The 20,989-nt window shown below is 39.0% G+C and overlaps 1 protein-coding gene across 4 annotated transcripts in view; it reads right to left on the bottom strand.

The window, feature by feature from the left end:
- SORBS1 (sorbin and SH3 domain containing 1) overlaps positions 1–20,989 on the bottom strand; it is a 162,506-nt gene that overhangs the window by 121,232 nt on the left and 20,285 nt on the right. For 2 of the 4 annotated variants that reach the window (XM_042863429.1, XM_042863433.1), the window contains exon 2: positions 1,039–1,097. The gene's annotated coding sequence lies outside the window, so the exon portion shown is untranslated. Of the gene's footprint in view, positions 1–1,038; positions 1,098–7,721; positions 7,749–7,842; positions 8,013–20,989 lie in introns of those variants that run through there. The other 2 variants (XM_042863430.1, XM_042863431.1) reach the window with 2 other exon arrangements.

Genomic DNA, 20,989 nt, shown 5'->3' with positions numbered 1-20,989 from the left:
ATTAAAAAAAAAAAATAAAAAAAAAAATCAGTACCACTGTTCCCCATCATACTTTGCTTTCTCTGCCACCAGGCAGACACTGCCACGCAGACAAAGCCAACGAGAAGAAATCTCATGAAGAGTCTGTTAGAAAACACAGTATTTCACCCAGGGATTTTGCAGCATCCTATAAAGTTATATAGAAACTAATCACCAAAATCCATAGTTACTTGCATTAGTTCAAGAAACTGTGAAAATATAAAGTTATATTATTTCACAGTAACATTTACAGAAAAAAAGCTATTCTTTATTCTTAATGCTGAAAGCATATGCTAACAATTATCACCACAAAAGCTATTTCAATTCTTCCAAGTTATACAGCAAACTAGACAGCAGGGACAGCTTTGAAACTCTGCACATCAGGTTCTTATTTACTTTGCTATCCTATCTCCAGGTTAAAATCATACACATCTGCTGAAGGCACTTTCTCCATCTGAGGGAATTCTCCTGGTAAAACTGATTCAGGTACCAAGCTGCTGAAGAGGAGTGGCACAACCTTGATTCGATCCTTAGAAAATAAGACCTCCTTCCTGAGATCTAAGAAGATTCTCAGACTCAGCAAGTGAAGGATGCAACACTTCCACTACGTCACACACTTGCTCAGCAGTGATAACTGAGTCAGAGCACGAGCGATTCATATTAATCAACAGACATTGGCCATGATTTTGTAGCCAGTGTTCACCTGCCATTAAGTAACTTTGTTCTTGACCTGGAGCCTCTGAAACAAAGTATTTTGCCATTACCATGAAGCCCGGTGTTGAATAGCACACACATAAGATGGCACAAAAGCAGCATGGTCATTGCTGTATGCATTAACATGATTTTTCAAGCTTAGTTTTAATTTAGCGCAACTCTGTGGAGAAGACTTGTCTGGTCTAAAATATTGCATTAAATATCAAGCAAATATTTTTCTTCCACCAATAGCTTCGCAAGTCACATTTTTGAAAGTTTCCATACTGCATTTGAGATGGATATTAAGGAGTGTAACAGTGCACATACCTTTGTCAGAGCTCACAGAAAGAGAAGCCACAGGTCCACAGCTATGCTCTGGCCTCCTCCTGGAGAAGAGAAAGGCAGCAAGTGTTATAGAATATAATTTCTATATATAACAATAGAAAAAATAGAATTTCTGTTAGAAAAATGAACTCTAAAATGGTCTCTAAGAAAAAAAAAAGAAAAAAAAGAAAAAAAAAGAGAGATAGAAAGAGAATAAATCACCAGTCTGGGTTCTGTGAGAAATTCTTACAATTATATCTAGCCTATCTACTCCAGTAGTTATTTTTTAAAAGCCAAAAATCACCATTTGACTATGAATCAGCTTTTATGAGTAAAGAGCCGCCATATCTATATAAAAGCCAAAGCATCATCATCTGTGTTTATTATTCTGTTAAAAAAAAGAAAAAAACAGTGCCAAACTTCCTGCAACACCCACTTTAGTTGCTGAAATACAGAGAACTGAATGTACTGCTGTTAGCATTTGGAGACAGGAATATGTTTTAATCTAATATATTAGAGACAGGCTTGCAAGGTAACAAGAAGGTACCGGATTCCATAGCATGTTAAAATAGTGCCAAATATGCAGCCAAACACAGGATAACTTCTATTCACCATCTTTAAATTCTTTCAGCAGTTCTAACCATCCTGAAAACGCCATGAAAGTTGGTAAATAGTTGAATTTTCCCAGCTCATGACATAAATCACAGCCTGATTAATATTCTAACACTACTCCTACTTACGTTGCATTTAACACAGTTACCTGTGAGACAGGAGTAGGACAAAATTTCTCAGAACAGAGAAGTCTGCTTTGTAGCTATAGCCATTTCTATTAAGTCAGGTGTTTTCCTACTGGCAGAGGACACAGTTTGTGGATAAGTACGTGTCAGGACATAGTGGGTGCGCCACAGAGCCAGCTCTCTCCTGAGAGAGAGAATTATAGCGCTGCTTTTCCATCCTGCAGTGTCCCAGGAAAGCACACTCTCTTGCCTTTGCCCATCTCTTCCTGCAGGTCTCCCTAAGAATCTACTGGGAGAAAAGTTCCCCAAAAAGGCAGATCTGCAAAACCTATCCAGATTTCAGTGCCATCTCAAACCCGTACAAGATTTGTTTTCCAGACTTCTGCTCAAGCTTAAGTATAGGATTTTCCGATTAGTGGGAACTCACCTGCCCATTACTCCACCCACACAAGGCATTTCTCTACACATTTTCAAGAGCAGGTGATAGCAAAAGGGAGGTTCATTCTCTGCTGCCATCACCAAGGACAAGAGATCAGAAATGTGAGCAGCCATCAGACTTCAACTGCTGCTCTCCAAGTTCAGTGTGGATGATAAGTGCAGGGCCTATGCTCTCAGCTGTCACCTACCACAGAACCTCAGGGTGAGGAGGATTTTGTGTTTGGATCATGATAAGGGAATATTTATCACTTCTGTAAACTCCCACTGAAAAGCTGTCAGTTTGTAATAAAGAAGCAGGCATTTCTTGAAACTGAGAAGGTGCTCCCTGCCTCCTTCTTTGCTTTGCAAATGGTAGCCCAGTAGGATTGAGAAAAGACACCATCTCTTCCCCTGCAGCACGTGCACAGTCACTCCAAAAGTAATGCCTCCTATTTGTTTCCATGAAAACTACAACAGATACAACAGACAAATGGTGTGCCACCAATCTCCTGTCCTGCTGCTCCTTTCTCAGTTCCAGGATTTGTGCACTTGTTTGTATGTTCTTGCCAGTCAGTGAGGAGTTTTCCCCCTCCCACAGTGCATTTTCAGGGAACAAGTAATATCCCCATCAACTTTCCTGTCTCTTCTTCCCTGCTAGGAATCAATTCACCTCGCCACTTACATTAACTCAGAAGCAAGGACTAATGATCTACACACACCTCACCCCTTTTCCCATCTCCTCAGTTTCTGAAGCTTATCCTTCTCATGATTTGAGACATCAAGCCAACCACATTGGATAGTGTAATCCATAACCATGCCATAACGCTGTCAGATATACCTATCAAACACAATTTAATACCATAATACCATTATACTCTAAAGCCTCTTCCACCGACAGACACATTTTTGCCTGTATGCCTAGCTTGACTGTTTGTCTTTCAGTAGCATTCAGCTTTTAATTTCTCACTTACTATCCATGGGGAGGAAAGTAATGCTAATCTACCCTATTTGGGTGCTGTGGCAAGCTAAGATCCCTAAAGAAAAACTCTCAATAAATGAAAAAAAAGCACACCTGTATCCCTCCTTTCTATCTTGAACTTACTCTGGATCAAACCCCCATCCAATGCCTATCTTTCAGTTATGGGACCAACCAAGCCCATTTGTGTCATAGTTTGTATTACTCATGCTCTAATGGTATGGAAAACACAGAGATACAACACTTTTTTCTATATTAATTTATCAGAGAAAATACTGAGTGCAGGTTGCTTGTAACGTGTCAGACTTGGATTGTTCACCTGCACAACAGCTTGTTGTCTCAAATGCGCACTATCCCCAGACACGTTTCACAAATAAAAGTCTGGGAATAGAAATCTAACACGAAAAAGTCAGACCTATTTTCAGTAAAAACTCCTGGATGCTTTTGGCTAAAATGCAGAGCTTGAAAACAGAGAAAGTGAAGTGAGATATGGATACCCTGATTCCAAGAACATTACTTAAGGAAAATGAAATTTCCATGTGCCTCAAGACAGCAAAATGCCCAAGTATGCTGAAGCACACATTATTCTGAAGAGCAGTAACAGTTATGGTTGCCATTAGATAAGTAACTCCAACATGAACCCCTCTTATCTAACATTAATTTGGAGTTGTTTCCATTGGTTTGCCATGGAGGAGAACATCTTTGAGAGCTCAATTAAATTAAAACACTAACACATGCTTCCTACGGATATCCTTGAGAATCAGGCACATATTGCAACTACATTCCTAGCAGCTAGAAGGGCAATAACAGCAAAATTCAATTCCGCCTTTAAACTGCTGATTTACAGCTTGAAGAAACCATACCCAGGATGTTGCCCGTTCCCCGCAAAATTGTCTGGTGAGGGCAAATATGAACACATTTCCCTCCTGGCAAGCACAGCAGTCTAATTTGCTTATGTGAGAGCCATGCAGCTTTCAGAGAGCTTGAGGAAGATGGAATAAAACTAATAAGTGTGGAAGTATTTGGATCTTCAGGTATGAGTAGCAAATGTACACATTTTGGGTATCAAAAATAAAGATGTTGTGAAACTGGAAGTTGCTGGAGGTACAATGAATAATCTGGGAAACTTTTCCTGCACCTCACACATAAACACTTATCTTACTTATTCATAACTACTCTACTTTACCGCCTCCTCTCAAACCAACCTTCGCAGTGCTTAACTACTTTTGACCACGAACTTTGAGCCTTTTACTCAAATTATGATCAACCTCCATCTTGTCACCTCCGCTAAGCATATGAAACATGAACAAGTCAGGATGCAGGGATGAGTACTAGGCTGTTCAAAACTTTGGTCTTCATGATAAATGCATGCTGGTCCGTTACAAGAGAAATCATTAGATTGTTGCATAAATATTGAAGTGATCACTCCTGAGCATCTCAGGCAAACTATTAAGAGCCATGGAGGCTCAGGTTCTTCCAATAGGAGCTCCTGCCTTGTGAAACAGGTCCGGTAGCCTCTAGGAAGCTTGGTACTATCCCAGACTGTTCTGAGCACCGTGAAAGCATTTCCAACTTAAGGTTTTAGACAGATTCTGGAATGACTGGATTTATTATCCCTTTCAGGAAAAGGCTAAGGTGAGATCTCTGGAATAAGTACTACAACTTTCTGGAGCTGAACGCTGTTGCTCAAGTATGCTGACAAACATGCCGTGCATTGAAAACAAACAAACAAACAGTGCCCATATTGTATAGAAGCCCGTGCTAGCAAGCAAAGAGCACGTACATCCATCCTTCCACCCTCAAGAGTCTAACATCAGTCAATTCTTGTAAAAATCAGGCAAGTTACTGTGCCATTTATAGTAATAGGAAGGCTGCCATTTTTCCTTTCTTGTAAAGGAAAAACATGCCCATCTCTGTGCTGTACATGATGCATTACAGACCCAGCATTAATAAAACTGCAGTGTGGGGGAGCAGGGAGAAAAGAGAGGGAATAGAAAACAGTGTCACAGCCTCTGCCATTTTGGAGTGCTTGTCCCTTTTAATCACAATGGAAAGCAGTCCCCAGGCAAGATAATGAAGGTTCAACTCACAGCACAGAATGAAATCAAGTCATTTTCTCCAGCTTAGTCACTGACTTTCCAAGCATCTCAAACAAAAAGCCAGGAAGAGCACTGAGGATTGCAGCAGCAGCAACAGTACTGCTGCCGAATGGTCTTACAACAAAACATGTCTTTGGAAAAAATGACTGTGGTAATGCAATGAGGAACAGAAGAGGAAGCTGATGACGAAGGGACACTTTCCCTCCACTTCTAGTACTGTAATCCTAGCAACCAGAGCTCTTCAAAAGCATGTGTAGGAGGATACTGGGAAGAAAGGGTAGCACTGTTTATAGTACATAGAAATAGAGCCTGCAGAAGTAGCCAAATGAGGAGAATAACCTTTATGCAAGAACAGAAGTGTGGAAGGAAATGGGTAGGTAAGGACAATTGTAGGATTTGTACTGTATAAAAGAGAATCCCTTCTAAGTAGGATGCAACGGAAAAGATGTTTCACCCATGAAGTTGGAAGAAATAACTCATCTGGAATAGGAACCTTTTAATGTTTGTTATCTGAGCATCTGTTACAAGATGGGTTGTAGTACTTATAATACTTACTTAAAAATAGCACTTTATCAGCTAAAAAGTCAAAGCATTTTGTACATGAATCCACTTAGTCTTAAGTCACCTTTATGAGATGCCTATCAGCCAACACTGAAAGTCTGGTGTGAAACACAAATACTTTAAAGGGCTTTCAAAGTTTGAATGCTCAACGCTTTCTGAAAATAAACTTCCTGGAATAAGTTTCTGTGTCACTCAACCTGATATCCTGGCCATTTCCTCTTCACTACAGCAAACAAAATGAAGATGCAGAGGCACCAAACAGCTTGTTTAATGAAGGCTTATTTGCAAACCTAAAAGAAAGCTGTTGGTTTTTCATCAGTTGTCAAGCACTACAGATCTCACTAGGAAAATTACATCCTATCCGCAAAATGCAGCAGAAGCTTGAAAATCTATTAAGGGGTATCTAATAAACCCCACAAGATTTCACACAAATTCCTACAAAAATCCATTGTGTTCAGCTAGAGTACACACAGGCTCCTCTATGGACAGATTAAGAAAAGCTGTCTGCTTGCTGACCTGCTTAGGAATTAAATTAATGATCCAGTCCACAAGCGTGAAAACACCTTCCTAATTAAATTGCCTCAAATCAGAGTGAGAAATGCATGCACAACTCATACTTACTTATTTCTTAAACAAATGAACACTTTTTTCTGCAGTTATTTCTGTGTGGACTCCTTCTCCATGGCACCAGGAGAGCTGATCCAGGCTGCCACTTACCACTGATATTTATCAGTGGGGTTTTTTTGTGCAAAGATGGCCACGAATAAAAGCAAGCCTGTTGGCAGTAGGGTTAAGTCATGTACAGAGGGGATCAAGATCTAACAAAACAAACTTAGAGTCCACATACAGAAAAAAAAGTTCAAAACCACTTATTTACACTGACAGTATATTAATTATTGGCCTGCAAGTAATTCCATTAAGACTCTTTACACAATCTAAATATTCACATCGTTATTTGGTGCTATCAAGATAACACCTAATTATTTGGAAACGCAAACTGCAGCAAAGCAAAAATAAACAAAAATAAACTAAGCTAAAGAGAAAAAAGACTTGACAGAGCTCAGAAAAGCGTACAGAAAATCCAAGCACATTTCACCACTGCATTTTTTCATGTTGTTTCCAACTGATTTTTTTTTTTACACTGAATTGGCTTTTAATAGATGCAAAGGAGATAAATGTCTCATTACCAAAAATAAATCTGTCTGTTAAGGATGGCAGAAAGAGGCAAAGGCACTGCACTGCCTATTATGGTATTAAGCAATAGATTTCACTCCCTCTGCTACATGCCCATTAATTAAAAATTTGACAAGCTTTTCCAAAGAATTTCTGAGCTTCTTTGGTCTTCTGTAATTCGTCCATAATTCTTTGTATATATAAACATGTCAGGCCTGAACAGAAGTAGGACATGCACATAGTTCACCACAGAATTCTTTTCCTATTGAAACACAAATACTGGTAAAGAAACAATAACAGACAAAAGGGGAATAACGCAAGAAATTAACACAATGAAACAAATGTGCCTGCAATTCCCCGTCCAGTCACCAGATGAAGCTGCTTAAAGGACCACTACCAATACGCTTGTCTTCCTTTTTGACCACAGAGACCTCCTCTCTCAGTGCCAGAACTGCATGCAGCAGCTCCCAGTGAGTTGAATCACTTTGCATCGCAGCCTTGCATGAATGCGAGACACTGCTGTAATAAGAAATGGTCGCTTGCTCCAAGCTAACGGTGTGCTGCACACAGCCACAATGCAGTGAGGCTTTTCTTCTCTTTGCAGTGCATTGGCTCTGTAACATTCCCTCCCTGTGGTCAAGCAGAGTAGCCACTGCCTTCTTGCTACTGGTGTAACATGGGCAGATGTCTGTCAAACACACGTGTACACAAAGACATACTCACTGATTTTTGTCTTTTCTTCTTGCTCTCCTTTGATGAGGAAAAAAAAACCCACAAAAAATTATAGAGCAAAATTGCACATCTGCGCCATCAGAATAGCTCCTGTTCAGTCTGTTATACTTACATCCAACAGCCTAGAAAGAAAAACTGGTTGGCTATTGCTGCTATTCGGTGCAAAAGCAGATGCAAACATAAGAACTGAAGTACAGCTGAGCTTCCACCCCATCACACAGCAATGTTATCCTGTGCTTTACTCAGCTGTTCTTCTGTCCTTTAACGCAAATCCAAATGAAACAATTCCTTTCTGGCATGCAGGAGGGCGAGATAGCCTAATAGGTCTCCACCACCTCTAAGCAATCTCTGCCTTGCATGGCTTGTTTTATTGACTTATCTCACTGGCGGTTCGTGGGCAGAAGCACGTGCCTCATACAAATGTCAGGACCTCTCTCACTTCATGATGCTACTGTGCAAGCAATCAGAATTAAAACAAAGCCCATCATTTTATTTCTGAGGGATTAACTCCACATTGCCACACATCGTTTTCCCAGATACAGACAAAAGGTTTGACAACACCATTCCAGGAGTATTTTATTAACCGCTGCAGCCCTTCCACTTTCAGGGCCATGGAAACTACTGCTCCTGATACATCAGTTAACGTAGAGCAGGATTACAGCCCCTACCCTAGGGAGCACCCATGGTTTTGTCAAGTTAAAATCATTTTGCTTACTTACATTGAAGAGTTAGGAGAGATTATGAGAAGCACACAATGGGTAACATATGGTAGTCTCCCAGCTTCTCATGTGAAGGATTGATTTTTCAGCAAAATATGAATTACTGAGGGAAATAATTACTAGTTTTACAGAACTGCATTTCCTGAATTAGATTAAAAACAAATAAAAAGCCTTGCTGAAAGCACAATGGATTCTGTCTAGCCCATGCACTCCCACAGCAGACTTTGCCATTAATAGTTAGAAACTCTGCAAACAAAATATTCCAGTGCAAGTCCAAAATGATTATCTAATATAAAATCTTGCTGTTGCCAGTATTTAAAAAAAAAAAAAAAAAAAAAAAAAAGGGAAGAAAATAAAAGAAAAAGAAAGCAGATTTAAGCTAGACAAGCAAGAGACCTGTTGAGAGGCTGGTATTTCTGAGATCTGTCAGAAGTCCTCAGCTAATAAGAAAGGCAATGCCTATATGTGTTCAGATTACACCTTAAGGAGTCACTACAGCATTGATACCAAATCTCAGTGTTTATTAACACTGCCTTTCTGACTAAAAGTGCAAACTATGGAACTTGTACCTCTAACCACAAGGGGGAAAAAAAGTCAACTCTTTACTTAGAAAAAAACTATATGTCTCAGAGTTAAGTGTCTGCATGAGATTTCTTTCTTATGTCTACCACCCGGGAAGCAGAAGCAGCCTGATTTTTAATGTTTAACCATGTTAAAATAATGACCGAGCAAGCTGTAGTTTTGGAAGTTAAGCAGCAAAATTTAACTACAGGAAAAGAAAGTCTGCTTTCAGCGCTTGGAAGTGTTCCTGACTTTTTGCAGTGAGAACATTTAGTAGTTCATGTTAATATTTAACTCTGTTTTTTTCCAGTACTCCACCAGTTTTCCTCCAGGGATGCAGAGGAAGGCAGTGGCATAGCTGAACTGTTACTCTACTTTAAAAGCAAAAAGGGAAATGGCGACTAATCACAGAAAACAGAAAACAGCTGCAGAAAATACATGAAAGAAGAAAAAAGTTTCTCAAAAGAAACTTTCTGTAGATTGCATCAGAAGTACGTCTTACTGAATAAACAATTCACACAGACAATAAATGATGAAAAGGATGTAAATAAAAATTGTCATCTGACCTCTTCATTGAGATTTGGAGAGTGATGGTACTGCTTGACCCGGTCACTTAGCCGTTCTGAACCAGGTTAATTTGAGAAATCCTTAAATTGGTTGCCAGTGAGTGTCTGTTCCTATCCATAGCCACCTCTTTAAGGCTGCTCCAGCTTTCAGGGTAAAGCAAAATAAGCTTATTTGATGATGTCCTGGCTCCCCTCTTACAAGTCATTCTTACTGTCTAGTTTCTGTAATCTTGTTATGAGACACTCCTTCCTTCTGCCTACCCCATTTTTTACTTCTTTCTTCCTGAATGCTTTCCAAGTCCATTTCCTTGATTTCTGAGTTAGTAAGAAACAGGGCTTTCAAATTAAATGCTGAAAGGAATCCATCCACACTCATGGTAAGCTATAAGGAAAAAACAACTAGGTGTTCAGAGATGGGAATATCTGGTTCCCTCTGGTGAACACTCACTCTGCATCCTCCCTTGTGCCCCACTGCAGCGGCATAGGCAAACAGGACAGTCACAGCCCCATTCTTCAAGCCCACTGGTCAAAAGGACACAGTGCTGACAGTTCTAATGGAAATCACTGGTGCCTAGGAGTGGCCATCACTTCCAAAAGGTAAGAGACATGTTGCTTTGGTACTTAGACTCTAGATTTTAAAAACATTTTAATGTTAGAAAACATGATGAGTGAATGAACGATGGCGCGTATTTTCCAGATGCAAATTTTGTTGTAATGAAACAGAGAAGGAAAGCCAGTACTCCTGCAGACAGTAAAAAGCTCACTGTGTCAGAGCCTTCTATCCTTCCACCATCCCATTCAACACTTCTTAAGTGGGAAGTCTTTCTGCAGCCTTTCACATCTGACGTCTTAATTAAAGCGTGGTTAAATTAATATCTCAGACATGATATCCATCTATATCAGTAATTAAACTAATTCTCAAGGGAATGAGACCATTTGTTATGTGTGATGTAACTTTAGCTGGGGTATTCCAAAGAAAGAGAAGGAGCTGATGTTATAAATGCAGTCATTTATATTTTAAAGAGCACTATTGTAAATGAAAGAACACCACCTGTGACGGCTTGAGGCAGCCCTCAGTCAAATGAAATCTTTTGTGTCACCTGTGGACAGGGCATCGCATATGGCCTCCCTACCTCCAGCTGCAACAGTGAATAACTAAGTGGCACAGGAGACAGACTTTATGCATTCTCTAACTCTGCAATGATAGAATGAAAATCCACTTTCAAAACCAATTGAACTGTATTTCAAAGTCATTTCATATTAGTTCTATGTGAAAAGTAGGACAGATCAAAGCAAGTCTAAGGTATTTTTTTACAGGCAATATATTCTGTTTGTTTTGCATTTGTGAAAATCCTGGAAGTAGAACACCTTGACTTGTGACTGAGACAATCACAATACAAACAAATGAATCATCCTGTAGAAAGACTACATCTAATCAAAGTTAACTAAGAACTAGTTTAATATGTGAAAAAGAGCAATCATTGGGATCAAAACTGCTACAAAATATTTAATGTTCCTATTACACCAGTTCCAAATACAGGCTCCGTCATTGAAGTACCAGCAGCGATACAAGAGAATAATTTCACCTTAAGGTAAAAGAGAAAGTTGCAGCTTCCTTGGTACAATGGCAGCCAACTATGTGAGCAGCACAATTAGCTGCCCCAGTGGGAACACACTGAATGTAAAACAACAACCAGAGCAGAAGAATCTAATCTTCTGATGACGAAGTAATGTGAAATAAGTCCTAAAAAGTAACAACCAAAGAGGTAGAGAAGACATATGAAGTGCTATAATAGCACAAAAAGCAAAACCCATTCATTTAAGAACAAGGCTGATTTGCTGACATCTCTGATGCCAGCTTGAGGATTTGAATTCATGCTGGAACCTGACGCACAGAATGCATTGCTGCAGAAGGCAAATCTGGGCCTTGCTCGAAGGCTGTATGTATGAGCCCTGTGCAATCACCAAAGTGTATCTGTTGAGAAACAAGGTCCAGGAAAGCTCTGCTCTCCTGCACAGTGAGAGGGGAACCTTTTCTGAGAAGCTGTCTGGGCTGCAGATGAGCCATCCTGAGCATCAGAGGTTTCTCCCAGATGTCTTCTTCAGCTATGGTTTAAATGCACAGCTTTCAGGTTACAAGCAGCTAGCATTTTTCAGTGAGAAAGAGAGCAGAAACCATTCCCAACTCTCACACCTATGGTGGGATTAGTAAACCACAACACAGAAGACAGCATTGCCTAAAGCAGTTTTTCTGGATGAAGGAAAGAGAAACCACAGAAAGTCCTTTTGGCACAGGCAATAAAGGTTACTGTGTTGTTTTGTTCCACTTCTATGTTTTGGCATTGAGGCCATCCCTCTTGAGTTTTAATATAAAAATCAGGCATCAAAATGTTTCTTATAAAATTGTGAATATGACGATCAAAACAATTAAAAAATAAATTCCAATGGCAAAGATTTTTAAGATTATTTTTCTACTTTGAAGTACTCAACTTTAAGTCTTTAAAAACAAAACACTACCCCCTATGTTCTTTAAAAGCCTTTTTGTTCCTCTACTGCTGCTAATTCAAAAAGCAGAAGCACTCTCACACAGCTTCCGCCAACCTCCTTCCTTATACTAAGGGAGCTGTTGTTAAGCTCTGTATAAGTCTACAGTAAAGCATATTTGTCTCTCTGGGATTTACTGAATAATAGCCACCTCTCCAATCCTCAAGGGAAACTTATCCATGTCTGTCACTGGTATTAAACATCAGACTGCTTACTGCAGTCTAATCAAAGACTGAGAAATAGGCTCAGCAAACTCTGCCTTACATATCTGAGAATGCCTCTATCTCTGCTCATCCAGATTTTAGCACACAAAACAAGTCATTGTGGTTGCTGTGACTCTGCACCAAGTTACCAAAATATTAAGTCCATACAACATGAAAAAGAATATTTAACTTCTGATCTATTTCAGTTTTTCCTTAGCTCAGAAGAAAAGCCAAGTGAGAATCCCTGAGAAGCTTTCTTGGCTTCTCTACAATTAATTTTTAAAATATTGCTATAGAAATAAGATAGCTAAATGATCATTGTCTTAAATATACTGATCATCTTATATAGCATAGCCAGTTTATTCCAGTTCTGCTATGTAAAGCATCACAGACTGAGCACATGACAGATAAAATAATCAGAGGCATTCAGTTGTGAATAAACAGGGCCAGAGCAGAACATGAATATAAGAATGGAGGATTTAAAATATCTTATAAGCAGATTGCTATTATCGCATGGAAGGCAAAACTGAGTGGGCAAGTTCCCATCGTAACCAGGGCACCATCTGGAAAATGAAGAGAACATTTTTAGAAGTAATTAAGATAACTTATTGTGATATTAACAGCATTAATTGGAGTATATATAGGCTCAAAATATCAGATCCTCATCTGGTACAGTGAAAGTATCTTCTCAAGCCAATGGCATTACAACACTTTATAGTATAACACCGTAACACCTACACTAACACAAAATTTTACTTCTCTTCCTTCTGCTTTCATTTGCAAACACTGAAATTTCAAGTCATTAGATACCTGAGTTTCTCTCAATCATAGATCCTGTAGGATCCAACGTCTCCACTCTAAACAGTATTACTCGAGATTTACACTAGTGCCATTAAGCATGAGATGCCATATCTTTGCTACATGAGGTACTGTAACTACTTCCTTTGTACTGTTTCAGATATCAATCCTCAGTACAAACACACCACCAGTACTGTACAGACCACACAACCCAGACCTCAAACTTACAGATTTGACTTATCAGCACACGATGAAAATGTACCAATGTCAAGAACTGACATAATTCTTTGTCTGTCTTCAGGCAGAGTCCATTATTTGCCACTTCTAAGAAAATAGTATGAATTATACCCCAGGAAAATGCAGGAAATTGTATATTCACAGCACTGGGACATTCAGCTCAAAAAGTTTATATACATGAGCATGTACTGGTGATAAATAATCACATTCAAAGGAAATTCTGGAAGGAAAGACTGCAATAATGCACAGAAACAAGCAAAAATTTTTTTCACTATGGAAGAACATCTGAAAGTTTCAAATGTGAAATGCCACAGTGAAACGTGCTCCTAAACCTTCCAGCATATAGTGGCAATCACAAACCATGAGACAGTTTAATAAATAAAGATGAATTTCAGTGGTTTGAATTAGGCAGTATAGATAAAGGTTGTAGATAATTAGACAGAAGATGACTTGCTTTCCATTTACGTACAGATGGAAAACTGCTTTGACTTCACTGGAAGTAACATGGTGTAAAGAGTAACATTTGTTTATCTAGCGTGCCCAGAGAATTTAGCTTCCAGCAGGTGCTTCTGACTTCTACTAGAAGTATCCTCAAAGATACTTCTATCCTCAAAGATAATTCCTCAAAGGGAATGAAAGGAGAATAATGCACCAAGAAACATCACTGTCGCCATCCAGAGATATGGGAATGCATTAGATCTGAAGCCACAAGAACATTTCTGCTCTGTGAAGGAAGGCAATAGAGCAAGGGACAGTATGTCATTGACTTCAGAAACTCTCCTGGAAATTCTCTTGGAACCAAGAGTTCCAAGCTGTTCCGAGGCTGCACTAAGACAGCTGCAACTCAAAAAAATCAGGCCTATTATCACAGGACAAGACCATGCTCCTGCGTACTGTCAGGGACATACCATTACACTTTCAGGCTATAGCTTGTGTTAGCCTCCCCATACCCAAATCCCACTGTGGTGAGAACAGCACAGTACAAAGAGACATCACGTTCATGTCCCTGGAGAGGGCTGTGGGAGCCACGCCAGAGACAAGCTACAGAATGGAGATAGCTTTTGCTAGTCTCTGGGTATCAGATATACTCGTTCTTCTAGTGGGCTTGGGTCTGTTTGAGGATTTTTTGAAAGAGAGAGCCTTTGTTCAACAATAATGCTGAACTAAAGCTGTGGGCACTGAATTCAGCACAGTCTACTGTGGAAAGGACAAATGGCATCCCATGCAAAGGGGCTGGGGACTCAGGAGGGCTACAACTCAAGTGCAGGGGGATAACATTCCTGGAGACATATTTCTGCAGATCAAATGAGAGGGAGTTGCAGGTACATGTACTCTTCAGTCACCATTGCAACCAACAGTGAGATTCCAGTTAATCATTACCTAGGGATAGTAATATCATCCACCATTCCTGTCAGAGACAACGGCTTAGGGACCCCCACGCAATTTACAGTCTCGTCACTTAGAGGCTGCCAGAAAATGAAAATTATGGTTGCAAAATAGCAGTATTTTTCATTAAAATCCCAAGGTGTTAATTACATAAGTAGTTTCATATGCTACACTTCACAACCTCTCCCCAGGAAACTTGTTAGACTCTTTTAATAATGCACAAGCATCATCTTATTCCCATGAAATGGAAGAAATCCTGTTCAGTACAGCCACAGATGTCACTGCGAGGTGTTCCTGCACAAAGATATCAGGGATCAGCCTCTACACATACCCACTGGCAGAAACTGGCCTTTATTACAGTTGCACGTCTGACGATATCAGAAAGGATAAAATATTTCATGGGGACAAGGGCAACAGTGCTTCATTCAAGGGCTTGTCATCACTTCTGATTAGGAGCTCCCGAACGCACAGCCTGTTGTCACTCTGGAGATGCAAGGAAAATAGCACCAGCCACTACAATGCAAGTGAGAAATAAAACAAAAAAATTGAAGGAGAAGAAAAAAGTTATCCAAATTTTAAAAAGCAAGGCTGCTGTGCAGTCACACTCCCACAGTCAGGAAGAAAACACTTCTAGCCTCCATTACGTGCTGAGTATACAGACCCTAATGGATGAAGAACATTTTCTCATTTTTTGCAGCTCTGTTTTTCACACAGTTTACATTTCATTAAGGTATATAAAAGAACGGAAGGACAGAGAAAAAAAGAGTTGAAGGACAGAGAAACAGAAGCAACATTTTCTCCTCCTCAGCCTAGTAATTCCTGCCTTGTTTCAACCTTCTGTAGCTACTGAATATTACTACATGTTCCCTCAGGAAGTTAGGACAGCCCTCATTAGTCTATGATAATGAAAGATACCTTTTAACTGCATATCCTTTTCACCACATACTGAAGGCCATCGGAAATTTTCACAAACTGAATTATACAGGGATGTGACCCAGACCAGCTGTGCCTACACTCCTGTTAGCCCTGGTGGCCCATGGCCACCACCTGGGACTATCAACTAATAACCCAGCCATGCTGACAAGGAGAGGCCACCAGGCAGCAATTAAAACATCAGTAGCTATCAACACTGTGAGCATTAGTGCAACTCAGGGAAGAGAAACGCTACTGGAGATAAGGTGAGCAACTTCTGTGTTACAGCTAAATAAGAAATAGAACAATAAAGAAAATGTAGTCTAAGTCTACCACCTTTTAGTTTAAAAGCTAAGAAAGTAAAGGTCTTCCCTAACTGCACCCACACGTCTCTTTCAAGCATTTTGTGCTTGAACTGAAGAACATAACTAGATCCTATTTTTATAGCTGAAGTACGCAGAAACATATCTAATTTAGTTACAGCTCAAATCCATCACCCAGAACTTCATCATCACACCCACACGGACACCTGCAGCTGGCATTCAACAGGAAGGAGGAAGGAAGGTTTCACCCTCCACCATGATCGATTCCATCACAATCAAAGGGACCGCCAACACTAAGATTGCTGGCAGGAGGACACTGGAAAGGCTTCAGCGCTAAAGATCATATTGGTTTTATTTTGTAAGGACAACTTAGCGGTGAAGGCTGAAGAGCTGGCTTCAGATTTCTTTGAAGAAATATTTCTAAACAATTTGGACAAATCATTTAATCTTAGTGCCTTCTACACTGCAATTCAAAATTTAAGAGTAGCATTAATGTTCTGCCTTGCAGGAATCCACTATCTGATTCTGCAAGGCAATGGCATCTTAAGTCTAAATCAACAGAACAACCTAAATTGTTGTCCTACTTGTTAGCACAATGCACGCTCTAGAACAGTGCACAGAAAGGCAATTTGTAATTGTGAGTAAAGTTTCCATCTTTAATAATTTTTTCTTCTTCCTTAAAATGAACCAAGCCTCTAACCACTGCATGAAAAAGGGTGCAGAGTACTTACCAAGGGCAAGCTGGGGATCCCAGGCACCAGGAGGTCAGAGGGGGTTCAGTGAGCGTTGCCCCAAGGCAGTGACTCTGGGACAAGGCACTCCAGCAAATGGACAACCAGCAAACCAGACCGGCACCCAGAAAGGAAATGTGTTTGGCAGGTAGGATACTGTCAACATTTTGTCAAAATTGAGCTCTCTCTGCAACACATTTCAATTTCAAGGAATTGGTGACTTGCTAAATATATTGCATTGGAATTTTTCCAAAACATTGCAGTCACTGGAGCAAAACTGTAATGTTCTTTAGTGTGTATCAACATTATCTACGTTTCAGATAGTATTGATCAGTTTAACAAGAAGAGTTCTGATGATTTCTTGGTTTCATGCACTGGCTAGGAATGCTCATTCTAGTGAATGATATTTGGGTATAACTTGGGTAATTTGAGTTTTTGTTTTTCTTAAGCTGATGGTGTATGTCTTGCTTGGCGGGAGTCCATCTCAGCTAGAATTTCCTATGTTTTGCTTTGGGACCATCTGAATAAAAGAGGTACTTACTGTTCAATACCTCAAATAAAAAGGCTTCAACTCCTTCATTGGATTTAAACCACAACTGACTCAGCTATGCCATTAAAAAAAAAACAAAAACAACTACACAATGAAAAGCTTATTTGATATTAGAAGGACAAGATATTCCCCATGGAAACATATTCAATATTTTGCTAGATAGATATAACCAAATTCTAGTGACAATGAAGAAGCTACTGTAACAGTACTACAAAACACAACTTTATGCAACATACATATGCTTGTCTTAACTCCTTAGGACATTACAGTTCTGCCACTCTGACAAAATATTTTTCCTTTTTATTTAAACTGTTGTAGGGGCTTGGTGATTTGCCACTAAACGCAAAGTCAATGTGATTTGTTGAGCTAATTTAACTTATAAAGAAACGTCCTCCCCTGAGTAAGCTCCTAACAATATTTTGTCAAGCATGTACTGCTGTACTAAGAATTTGGAGTGTTGCACTTGCTCAGAAAAAGTTCTCAAAGCCACAATGCTTGAACTCATTTTGCTTCACTATGTACATTTTATGGTATGCACAAGACAGATAGATCTGTTGCATGGCTAAAATTAAAACTCTTTGTATAATGAAACATTTTTAAAAATCTTGCAAAATTGATTCTAACAGCAAAGCCACAATTCAACCCATAATTTCAGCTGTACTGTGACTGTGCACACACAGTAATGTGTATGCTCAAAATACACTGCAAATTGAGCCAGTGTAGAAGAAGTCAAAGGACTTCACAAATGGAGGTGTTTTTTTTTTTCAAACCTACAATATATTCAGCTTCCATTGCTGAGTTAATTTTGTTGAGCTCATACAACATTTTACTTTAAGAGTGGCATTGTTGATAGTTAACAGGTAGTCAGTCTTAGATTCAGGATGTAGATGTCAAATTAAGTGAGAATAAAACAAATGGAAGATATTTGAGCCAAAACTGGATAAAGGGAGGTTGAGTAGAAGTTATTGCTACAATTTAAGAGTGTGAGAAATCACTCCACAATGTCATAAAGAAGAATTACACCATATTGTTTTAGGCCAAGGGAAAACTGCTGTCCACTTCTTCTCAAGCTTACACTTCATTATTTTATTCTTTAGCTAGACTGAAGGTAAGGGTATTTTTCTTTGGTCATAGACAAAATGCATTTGCCCTAAAATGACTGGCTGAACTATAAAATTCTGGGGGCTGGAATGAGATTTACCTTGAGATTTATTTTGTTCAGGGCCTAAGAAAGGGAAGCAGTGATCCTGACTGTACCCTACCACCAATGCCGTAATACAAAAGATAAAAAATTGCCCCCTGTCCAATTGATACTGAATCACATTTGGCTACATACTAAAATTTCCTTGCCTGTGTACCAGAGGTTGGTAACTGCCTGAATGTCGTATGAAGCTATACACTGAACATTCCTGATCAAAACCTGAATGCATATTGATGTTCTGCTTAGTTCACAAGACCCAGTTCTGAACATCCCACAAAGAAGAAATTCTGGCAATATTAACTTTGGCTAAGAGCTGAATTAATGATGGGAACCTAAAATGCATTTAGGCAGTGCACTTTACAAAGAAACAGGATGATAGGACAGTTTGCTTTATTAAACTTGCCTGCCTCTTTAGATCCATGGAATCAGAATCAGGAACTTGGAGGAATGGTTCTACTGGGAGATCCAGGTTTGCCCTTACGATATTTGTCCACACTATGTAAAATTCACATAACTTAGAGACCTAGTGAAATGGCTAATAAACAAAGAGGACATCAGTGATGAAATCAAGTCTTTAACTTCATTTAGTACAGTAGTTAAAAGACAGCTTCAGTTTTTCTTCCTAGCTATGAGGTATTGGATCTATCAAATACAGCCACTTAGAAACAGGAGGTACAGTACCTTTTCATCCTTATCACCCTTTGTTGACATCCAGACTGCTCTAAAAGACAGCTTATAACTTTGCTCATTCTAGTCAAGGAGCAGATGACCTGAGAAAAACACATAAGCTAGTGCCAAAATTAGGTCCTTTTCCTTTGACTTGATCTCTAGTGAGAAAAGATCCAAGACAACAAATACAGTTAAATACCATTTCCTAAGTCTGGATCTTGTTCTGGGCACAACACAAAGAATAATATCCACAGATCTTTACAACAATGGGGCTAGGTTTTGGTTTATTTGTTTGGTGGTTTTGTTTTGTTTTAAAAAGCTGTTTTTTTCCACGATACAAAGATTTCCCACAGCACATACTGAGGTATCTGATCAAAGTTTTAGACTCTTATTTTACAGTCCCTGTTTCTTGTTTGTGAGCTCATCTCTCTGGGAATTAGGCTATAAAAAAAAACACTGAAAAGAACAAGATGTTACAAAGGAACTTGCATGAAAAGCAATTTTGCTATTTTGTGTTTTAAATTTTTGCTATTAAAGTGTTTTAAATCTAAACGGCTTTTCATTCTGACTCCCCAACAAATCATTTTCATTCATGTTTAATTAAAAAAAAAGAACAAACAAACAAAAAACAATATAACTGTTCAAGGAGAATTATTATAGATGAAATACTACTGCCAATGAATCATTCAAGCTTTCAATAGGAAAGCACAAAGCCTGTCAAATAAATAAACATAATATTTAAGGGAGGCCAGGCATGCTATCACATGGACAGATCACTTCACCTAACAGAGAAACACAGGAGTTACTCTGTTCTCAAGCTACAATGTCCTTTATCAAAACACTGTTTGTCTGAGCACTCAATGCCCTGTTTGTAGAGATTTCGGACTAGCTCACAATCCGCATCCACAGGCAACCTGTTTAATCAGACTGGTTGAACCACAACACAACCTGTTGCTGCATACAGAAGAGATGCACGTTCATTTTTCTGACAGTTTGGGTTTTTTACCCTTCATTCACCTGTACTTGCTTCACATCCTGCACAAACTTCACTTCTAAGTCTCTAATGTTTGGTTCTTTTCTGTTTCCATGTGTCTCTACACAGTAATGAAAGCTGAAATTAGTTTTTCATTGCTTGTATTATCATATGAGAAACAATTATCAATTTTAAACACCTTACAAACACATAATATGTACAGCCTTTAAGACTGCCATTCTAAGAATCAAACATTACAACCCTTTTCACTATTTTGATCTTTCTTCTTTTAGCATGCTCAGTAATCAAGCAGCACTTTGCCCTATAATGGCCACAAGAAAATCACAGTAAAAAGTGGAGCCTTCACACCAAGCCATTTTAAAGGTAACTCAAACTGGAATAAACTAACAAACTTTCAAAAAATGGACTTAAAATAAATATTCAGAACCCGATTTCCAGCATAAGGAGGGGTCTAAGGCTTTTCTTGAACAATATATTGTCCTATGTAACAAGAGTTACATAGCATTGCATACATTGCATTAATGGCAATTAAATATTCACTAACAAACTGTAGTTGGCATTCAAGCCAGCACAAACAAAAACTATCATAGCAAAACAAACAAAAAAAAAAAGAGGCAGACACCTTCAAGAACCTGCAATGGAAAGCTTTAGAGGCATATTAATGGATTTCCACTCAACAGCTTATTACAGAATAAGTATTTTCAAATGACAGCAGCATGCCATTTTAACTATGAATAAAATAGTATTTTCTCAACTCTATTTACAGACTTTTGCAAAGCACTGTTCAAAAACAGGTGTTTTGTTCCATCCATATGCTATATTCTCAGAAGAACGTTATTGACATTTTCAACTCCAGATATTCAGA

The sequence above is a fragment of the Lagopus leucura genome, unplaced genomic scaffold (genome assembly GCF_019238085.1).
Source record: "Lagopus leucura isolate 7727_CA_CO unplaced genomic scaffold, USGS_WTPT01 Super-Scaffold_739, whole genome shotgun sequence".
NCBI classification, from domain to species: domain Eukaryota; kingdom Metazoa; phylum Chordata; class Aves; order Galliformes; family Phasianidae; genus Lagopus; species Lagopus leucura.
The sequence above is the reverse complement of the archived record's forward strand: the minus strand, read 5'-3'. Positions and strand labels throughout refer to the sequence as shown.